The 10,142-nt window shown below is 40.7% G+C and overlaps 1 pseudogene; it reads right to left on the bottom strand.

Moving 5' to 3' along the window:
* Positions 1 to 2,175: 2,175 nt before the first annotated feature.
* LOC113161858 lies at positions 2,176 to 7,037 on the bottom strand (annotated as a pseudogene).
* Between the last annotated feature and the right edge of the window lie 3,105 nt (positions 7,038 to 10,142).

Genomic DNA, 10,142 nt, shown 5'->3' with positions numbered 1-10,142 from the left:
GACACAGACAGAAAACCCAGAGAGAAAGGTGAGTCTCAAAGAGTGTGCATGAGCAAGAGAGAGAGAGAGAAACACTTCTATAAGGGCATACGGAAGAAAAGGAAGCTCAGCAACTTCAACCTGTATCACCTTTCTGCACAATCATCTTCATAGACATAAACACACACACACAACAGTTATTAAAGGCTGGCACTGCCTATTGTATGAGGTGTCAGGCCTATTGCTCTTCATATGCTTTTATCTGACCCTCACGCCACAACAGATAATTCACACTGTGTGAGTAATATGATCTCTCAGTGTGAATGAGAGAAAAACCTGTCACACAATAAGGGACAGAAATCCAGAGAAAGAGGGTTTTAAAGGTCTATTTATGAGTAGATATACAATCCTAAAATCAACCTTCAAGGAATTTCCCTATTTCTGCATTTCTGTGGGACCTGGAACAAACACGTGCTGCTGGCCCCCAGGTCACTACTGGACCTGCACATCATCTGCAGAAATACCACGAAATTATATTTTAATTGTTTTATGGTGGCTCAGAGTGGTTCAGATATAAATAATGCTGTGCAATGAACAATCTGTGAATCCAGAAACACCTACACATGCTCTTTAACAAGTACAAACAGTCCTCCCAGTATATATTTTCTGATTGACTACTACAAGTTCTACATTCAAATGACTGATGTGTGCACATTTGGTAAACTAGTAGTGTAACATTACACCTGATCAGTGATATGTAATAAATGTTCATACAGATGGACCAACTCCAACTACTTGTTGAAGCAATCAACACAAAGTGGTGATGATCTGACACAAATCATTTAAATGCCGCAACACAAACACTCAGATGCTACACCGTTATTACACTGAATACCTAAGACTAAAATAATTTAACTTTAGTGCCATGGTCCAGTCTGATGCGTCAAATTGTTCCATGAATTTCCGTGAGCTCGTCGTCCACGTTTTTAGGTGCGCATGCGTGTCGTGACGGCAGGTGAAGGAGGGCGCCCATGGTAAGTCTGAATAATGCATTTACACAGCACAGCACCCCACAGATTCCCTCTCTCTCTCACACACACACCACACACACACTCCCCCTCTCATGGTGGATCCTCTGTGCGTGTCACCATGTGTAGGCCAACTACTGCTGGAGTTGGCCGCTGTGTGTAGGTTGACAACACATCTCCATATGCTCCGCTGTCGCTCGGAGCTACATTTCTCCACTTAGCAGGAGAATTGGGAGGCAAAGGAACTCCATCCCTGTTGATTTGAACCGTTTGCCACTTACCTTCACCCATTGCTCATCTCTCTCCTGGTGCACCGAGCATCCTCGCCTCTGTGCCGTCCCCCTCTACGTCGATAATTTCCCTCCGCTGGGATCAGCTAAGCAGGGCAGCCACAATTATCCGCCCCTCACATAAATCTGACAAACGCGAGAGAGGAGCTGGAGAGGGAGCGTTTTAAGGAACCCTTTAATGGGAATGTCAGCACCTAAATCCCGGCCTACCCTGGATGCTGAGAGCCAAGCAGTGAGTGGTGAAATCCGCATAGGACGAGGATGAAGCACACGCTTCGCTCGCTCCCTCTCTCACGCATACGGCACCGGCAGACCAGGCACGCACAGCGACCACAGCGCGCAGCGTTGGAAGAAGGCGGGGACAGACGGGAGCGTGAGAGAGTGAAGGAGACAGAATACATATTACTCCAAATTCAGTGGAACCAGAAGAACAAACATTTTATTTCAGAATAATCAGACATGTGTTCTGGCTTTCATTTCACATATTACAATAAAAAACATTTTTTTTATGCCAAGATTTAACAACAGAATGAGTTTAACAACAGAGTTGCAGAACTCCTAAGTGACAAGTGTTGTTAGATGTAGTGGATTGTACTCAGTGGAACTCCTGTACTGCTCTTGTTTTATTAGTGTGTCCTGTTCACATCCCTCATCCATCAGATCACACAGAGTGTCCACCAGGTCTTCCATCAGGGTGTAAACCTGCCATATATATAGATGAAGATTTATTCCCAGGAATGAAAATGTATACATAGAGCAATACATTTATACATACATGAAGGATGTATAAACAAAAGGACTTGGTCATGTCCTGTTTGTAATCATGTCCTTTTTAAAATAAAAGCTGTGTGCAAAGACCATTGAGTGATTTGCCTTTTTGTGTAGCAGCTTTGTGTAAATGTTCATCACCGCTGGCTCTACACTTTGGTCCTCAGGAGGCTGTTGATTGATGCGTTCTGGAGGGGTATCAGTCAGCGAGACAGACTCCTTCCCTTGCTTTTCCTTTGCCTTTCCTTTGCCCACTTCATCCTTTTTTTTTCCCCTTCTTTTTGCTCTCCTTTGTACACAAGGTGGACAGAGAGATGTCAGACAGTGTTAGATGGAGCAAACAAGAGACAACTATTATTTACTGATGTGGTGTTTTGGTCAAATTCCCACAGTGGGCAGGTTGGAAAGTGGTTGCGTGCATCTTATGTCATGAAAAACTTTGTCCCACCTATTCCAAAGGTGTGTAATATATTGAAAGTCCTGTCCCATAATGAGTAAATGCATAGCACAGATGCATTGGAGCAGTCCGAGTGCTATTAATTTACACCCGGGGCGCCCAGTTGGAGAGCAGGTGCACGTATTCACACTGTGTTCTGTTACCATGGTGCCCGTGAGTAATAGCCCGTACCTTACCTATGACTAAACCATCACAAAGAGGAGAAAATCACCCAGTAAAATGTACAGTCATACTGGCAACACTGACTCTCTTGTCTATTTCTAAATTAAAAAACATCAGGGATTCTTTTTGACATTACCAGAGAGATTTAACTGATCATGGGCCTGATGGAAACAACATATCATCTATATATGAACCCAGCCTGCATCTTCATCGAGGTTCTCAGTCTGTGTGCTGACGACAAAAAGTTTCCAAAAGTTAGATTTGTGAATAGGATGATGCAAAGTGGCTGAGTATAATGAGAATGGATGCAGGAAAACACCTCCATTAAAATAAATAGGGACTGAGTTTCCTTGTTATCTCAGTGAGGCAGTCGTGTTCACCAGCTGCTATGATGGCCTCTCTGTTTAGTTTCTCTTATTTAGTGGGAAGACTAACCATAAATGTAAATCATAATTTACAAAAACTAGCCTTTAGGTGATAATAATGAACATGATACTGCATATGCAGTATATTACTGAGAACAAGTGGGCGAGTTGTTTGGAGCCTGTCAGTAGTAACAAGACAACAGGAGCCTTTTCAATGGCAGATAAATGAATGATGAACTGACAGCTTGTTTGAAGTGAAGGTGACTCATGACTGGAGTGATGTGTCATGTATTTTGAAAAAAGATGTTTCATTCATGCTCATTGTTATAAAACTCTTGAATCTGCTGCCATCCTGTGGCAAATCATCTTCAATTCTGTTAGTGCTCCATTTTTTATTTGCTCACTTTCCCACAAATTCTTCTTCTCACCTCTACTGATTTTTCAGTAGCTGCCAACTTGGGTTCTCCTTTGTCCTTGTCATCCTTTAATCTGGATTTTGCCCCACTCCTCTCCTCCTTAACAGCTGATCCTCCCTTTTTCTCACTCTTCTCATCTTTGTTTATGTTATCAGCCAAATCTGTGACAAAATAACAAGGCCGTGAGCAGCATCAACAGCTTCACCAGTCTACTGTGTCTGCCTCAAAGTGTGTGAGTCTCACCAGCATTAGATATGAGGGACTCATCCTTTTATCAACCCATGTTTCTCTCACTGGGAGGCCCAGCAGGTGTCGTAGCCACATGGCCTCAGTAGCCATTGTGTCCAGCAGTTTCTTCCACAGCTGTTGCCTGCAGGGGCGCCATACACCATAATAACCATCAGGCTCATTACACTGAGGGTACAGGTGTTATAAGGGCAAGATGTTACATGAATTGTGTGTGTGTTCATGCCTCACCCTATAGTTGCTGCTGTTAGATGGTAGTGTCTCTCGTCAGACGGGTCAGAAAGCTGTAGAAGCAGGGGAGTTAAGCTGGCTCAGGCTCTTTTCTCTGGTGATGGTGTTCTGAGTTTGCCTGGGCAGAGACAGCACAACCTGAAGTATAGGAACAAAAGAGCAGGCAAAGTATTTAATGTATCATCAAGGTATGAAATTGTACAGAAAAGTGTACTCTGCATTTAGAGAGGCCACTCAGAGCCTGACCTACAATCACTCTGCATTTGATCAATGTTATTAAATCAATGACTAATGTCTTTACCTGTCGTAATGTTTCAACAGACAGATCCCAGGTGTGTCCAGGGTTCACTTCTTGCCACAGTCTCTTTAGCTCTTCCACTGGCTGATCAAAGTACTGCAACTGAAACAGTTTATGGAGCATTGATATATGTGACTGTGAAAATGTGACAGCAAAACTCCCATAAAGAGAAATTATTGTGTGCTATGGGATGAGAATCACCTCCTCTAATACCTCTGATGTACTGTATGCCATTATTTTTATTCACACCTCAAGGGAAGACAAGATATGTGTGTGCCACCTTTTGCTGTGATAAGCGTGTGCCCATGTAAGTAAGGCTAATAGAGCTGTAATGACACTAATAATGACAGGTGTTACTTTATGAGGAAATGTGCTTCATTTATCACAATTACAGGCTGAATTACTCACATTAAGAGAAACAATTTCACACTTAATGTTAATGTTGCTTAATTTTAAATGTTTCTTGCATTGTCCATTGGGACTTAGTTCAGGAGACTCTTAAGACAGTCTTGCTCTATATTCACTGGAGAGCGATATAATGAGCCTCTGAAATGAACGCATTTAATGTTCCTATTGCACTGCCATGGCAACATAAGCTCTTTTGTACAGTGCAGAGGTAGAAGTGAATGGTTTAGGTTATGATCTATATAGCTAATGAACTACAACATATTATGATGGCAATAACATAATTATGGAGTGCCAAATAACACAAAGTTAAGTTGGGTTGGGTCGGGTGTGACACACCAAACGTTGGTACCCTTCCGTTAAAGAAAGAAAAACCCACAAAGGTCACTGAAATAACTTGAAACTGACAAAAGTAATAAGAAATAAAAATTTACCAAAAATTAACTCATAAAAATCCGGCATTGCTTTTGAGTTGTGGCTCAACAGAAGTTTTTTAAAAAACAAACTAATGAAACAGAACTGGACAAAAATGATGGTACCCCTAGAAAAGATGTAAAATAATTTAACCACATCACAGCAGTACTGTAAATCATCTAGTCTGACTATTTAAAGGGTGAAAAGTGGTCACTGTGCTGTTCATGGTGTGTACCACACTTAACATGAACCACAGAAAGCTAAAGTTAGAGTTGTCTGAGGAGATTAGAATAAAAACAAAAACATGTTAAATGCAAAGGCTGTAAGACCATCTCCAAGCAGCTTGATGTTCCTGTGACTACAGTTGCGCATATTACTCAGAATTTGGATCCATGGGACTGTAGCCAACCTCCCAGGACGTGACCATAAGAGGAATATTGATGACAAATTGAAGAGACAGAAAATACAAATGGTAACTAAAGAACCCGGAACAACTTCCATAGAAATTAGAGGTGAAATCCAAGGTCAAGGTACATTGGAGTAAGATCATACCATCAGTCACCGTTAAAGTAGATTTAATAGAACACGACAGAGGAGGACTCCACTGGTGACAGCAAATAATAAAAAAAAAAAGAAAACACATTCTATGAGTGCGATCTAAGTCACACTGAACATCTGTGGGAAGAGCTGTAACATGCCATCTGGAGAAGGCACCCTTCAAACCTGAGACAACTGGAGCAGTTTGCTTGTGAGCAGTGGGCCAAAATACCTGTTGACAGGTGCAGAAGTCTCACTGACAGTTACAGAAATTGTTTGATTTCAGTGATTGCTTCAAAAGGCTGTGCAACAAAATATTAAGTTAAGGATAGCATCATTTTTGTCCAGGCCAGTTTCTCTAGTTTGTTTTTTTTTTATAATTATTCTGTGAGCAACAGCATAAAAGCAATGTCAGATTTAGAGACTTAATTTTTAGTAAATTTTTATTTATTATTACTTTTGTCAGTTTAAAGTTGTTTAACATTAGTGGAAGATTAAACATGCCACCCTAATGTATGGTAAACACTGTGTCAAACTGCTGTAGGATTAGGTGTAGGATTTACCTTGGGATTTTTTCTTCCAAACTTTTCCTCCTCAGTTAAGTAGAGCTCTGCAGGAGAGCCGGGCCTCTCTGGGGTTTGGACCCCCCGCAGCACCTCGTACACAACCGACCGACACATTTTTTCGGTCACTATCTTTTCTAGCTTTGTCTGCTCGAGACACACCAACAAAAAAAAACAAAAAAACATTTAGATTTCTGTTAATGAAAGCCTTCATGCCATTTGCCCATTGGGTTTGTGTCTCACTTTCAGACACATGGTTTAGTTGGACACAACCTCTATAAAAAGCCTCTGGTCTGCAGTTTTGTCCTGGTATAGAGCCACTCCTTCAAAGTGACCTGCATGGAGGCTCCTTGCAGCAGCACAGGGTGGGTATTGAGCTGCCATGTTTCAGATCTGATGCCTGCCTTGTCTGACTTAAATATGAACTCCACATTTTGGGTATCACCTGGAAGCATCACACCTGGGTGTGAAGAAAAGCAAAAAGGTGGGTTAAGTAGTGGTTGAAAGACAGAATAAGATACAGGAACAAAGTGTGTGTGACATAAGAATGGTAGCAGCACGTGTGTCTGATTATATTTGTGTGTACCAGAGGAGGAGTTGAAATAGAAATGTGGACTCTTTGGTTGTGATTGCAGATTGGCGAAGCTGCATTTGATGGGAAGTTGCTGCCAGCTGTAGAAGATGGCTGTGCTGCCCTCATTGTGCAGCTCCAGGTGGGATGAGGCTCGTTCTCCAGTTGGAGCCTCAAAGATTATCGTGGCCCTGATTCCCACCTCGGCCTAATTAGTGAGAGTTGGAAAACGAGAGGGTGAGAAAAATAACACCATACTGCTGCTCTGAGTTTTTATGCTTATAATCACTTGCACTTGTTTTCTCATTTGCTGAATCATATATTAATGAGTGTTTTTCAAATTAAATGTATAAATAAATAGCTGCATGGATTTAGTCTTTAGATTTATAGATGGCATCTTAACAGCATATGGGAAACAGGAAGTAAAATGCCTGATGTTAGTAAGTGTTGAGTTTGCATTAGGTGAGGAAAAAGAAGCAAGTCATAATAAAGGTGCCAGATACTATTAAAGTTTGAAATTCAACATTGTTGATCAACCTACTGTGTAACCTACTGTACCTTGTTTAGAGGTAGAGTTTCCAGTCCAGCTAGCAAGCTGACCACAGAACCTCAACGCAGGAATGTGCAGAGCATCTGACACAACATCTTCATACTGTGCTAAGGGATCACTGTGGAAGACAATGAGATGGCATATCATTCCATCAATAAGTGAGTCAATCATTGTAAGAGTCAGTTAGTCATAGGTTTGCATCTCAGCTGTGGGTTTGATCAGACTGAGACTTCTACACTGTCCTAAATGAGATGGTTCACCGTCAGATGCTGTATTCAAAGCTTCTTGTGCAACCTTAAATTTTCCAGCTTCGCACTGCCTACAAACAGATGGACGGAAGTTAAAAAACAGTGGTAAACAAGGTCAGGTTTTATGGCATCACAATTTTATAGTCTGTGGCTGTGGCCAAACACTGTAGCAACATATAATGAGAGCCTGTGCAGCACCAAAAGATTTAATGCACTTTTACATCCTCCTTTAGCTTTATTATTGCAATGTCTTGTTGTCAGTGGCATTAGTAGAACTAATGACATATTAGACTTAATGCTGCTTTCAAACAGGCCCCCCAGTAGTTAAAAAGTAAAAAATCAAAGCGACATCAAGTCTTTGGTGTACTAGCTCCTCAGCTCTGGAACTAAGGACTGACTACTCTTGTCCTAGGATTTGCTAGCTGGTATACTACAGCATAAACTATAGTACAGCTGACGAGTTTATGCTTCCATTATTAACAGTACAGCTTGAATACATGTTGAACAACAACTGAAGACCATCTAAACCATGTGGTAATTTCTTAATACTTAGTTTAAAATTTGAATGTACACCTACTGTGTTGCTTAATATGCCTGGAGTAGGACACAATATTAACCAGGTTTGACATATTCATTCTCTTTAAAACGTAGACTATTCACTCTGACTGGGAAATATCTAATGAATCAGAAGGCAGATAAGGTAGTTATTTCTTACTTCTCCTTTTTCATCTTGTGCTCATCTTCTTCTTTCTCCAGTAAGGGGCTGCAGCACACTGTGACAAAAGAAAATGGTTTGCCATAGCCAATCACCTCCAGTCCACTGATGTCCTGTAATCCAAGTGACACAGAGTGGTAGTTTTAAAGGAAGGTTTTGGTGTCCATTCTACACTCAGGATCCTGCTATTGAAAAGAATTACATGTTCTGTCCAGCTGCATCCAAAAAGTACAGCCAGAATGAAAATAATTAGGTTTCCAATTAAACTTTCAGTAAGACTATACACATGTTGTGTGTAGTTGTCAATGTCAGTTTAAAGCTTATCAAAGTATACACTGTTTTTTATCCTCCGTCGATTCAACCATTTGAGTGAGAGCTAATAGTGAGAATTTTACACCACTAACTGAAATTTCTCAATTAGGACACAACACTATCAGCTTATCACAAAGTGAGCAAATATGAATGTAAAGAGTTATATAGCACCTTTTAAAATAAATGTTAAAACATGCATAACAAACAGATCACATCACATTGAAAAGACATTTAAAAACACACACTCTATACACGGAATCAAGTTACTTTTTCTACAACCGAATGTTGTTTGACATTTGTGATCGTGATTTTTCCATGACTTTCTTTCTTTTCTACCTTTCTACTTGCCTTCCTATGTCCTAATTTCTCTCTTAACAACCCCTCACTGTCCCAGTCATCTGCACTTATGTCACAAAGCCATGGGCTAGTCAACTGCTGACAGGACGATCTGTCTCTGTCTGTGTCTTTGTCATAAGGTACTTCAGACCTGAAATCACCTCAGCATCACATTAGCCACCAACACTACAGAGCACACTGCCACTGTTGTCTGACATGTGGTACAGATGTGTGGATGAGAGGGAAGACGAGGGGGAGGATGAAAAGTGAGATGAGAAAGAAAGAGGTAATTTGAATAAACCTTTGCTTAATCAGTACATGTTATTAGGTGTTAATAGGATTAAATGAGAACTGGCAGTGCACATTTGTGTTTACACCAGAACCTTTTCTCTCCTGATAGAGTCATTGTAATGCAGACGAGGTGGCAGGCCACATTTGGTCCCCTTTGTTGGATCTGTTACCCCACAGATCTAACAGTGCTACTCTATTATTGGACATTCTCCAGATTTCATAACTGTACCTTGTCTTGTCTTGAGCACATATGAGAGTTTATGGAAGCGATGCAGAGCTTCATTAATTTTATCATGAACGTCTGTACCGTGTGTGCATTTTACAGTCAATAAACTATATCATCACAAATATTTATATATATAATTTTTGTGTATGCCTGTAAGCATATGTGTGTTTTTTGTGCTTTAATGCATATGCGTTTTTATGTGTGCGTGTCTACATTGCCGGTGTATTGCATTCAGCTTCTTTGTACAGAAAACCAAGAACAGTGTGCCGAAGGCTGGATGATCACTGGCTATTTGAAGATACAGTCTGATTATGAGGAGCCAGCAGCTCCAGCAACAAGAGACAGAGTGTCCTGAGGGTGTGAGCAGCTTTAGTGGGTTGTGTGGATGGATGGCGAGTGGTCCAATAAAGATGTTGTTTGTTATGAAACAGAGGCACACAGTGTGGATCTTTGCTGTACATATGAAATTAGGTAAATTGTTGAAATTGTGTACTGTAATAATGACAACAAAAAATTATGTTGAGAATAAACATATCAGACCATAGATTTTCAAACCCACACAGTTACCAAAAGAGATGAAACTGAACAACTGTGGTGGAGGTGTGAGGTAAAGATACTGCATAAGGAGAAAGAGAAAGAGGATGTTGCTTTTATGAAAACTATGTGAAGTTACTGTAGTTATTGTATTTTGAACCACTGACTTCTCAAACACTTTTTGCCCATCATGAACAAAA

This window comes from Anabas testudineus, chromosome 1, assembly GCF_900324465.2.
Source record: "Anabas testudineus chromosome 1, fAnaTes1.2, whole genome shotgun sequence".
NCBI lineage: Eukaryota > Metazoa > Chordata > Actinopteri > Anabantiformes > Anabantidae > Anabas > Anabas testudineus.
This window is presented reverse-complemented; position numbering and strand designations above follow the sequence as displayed.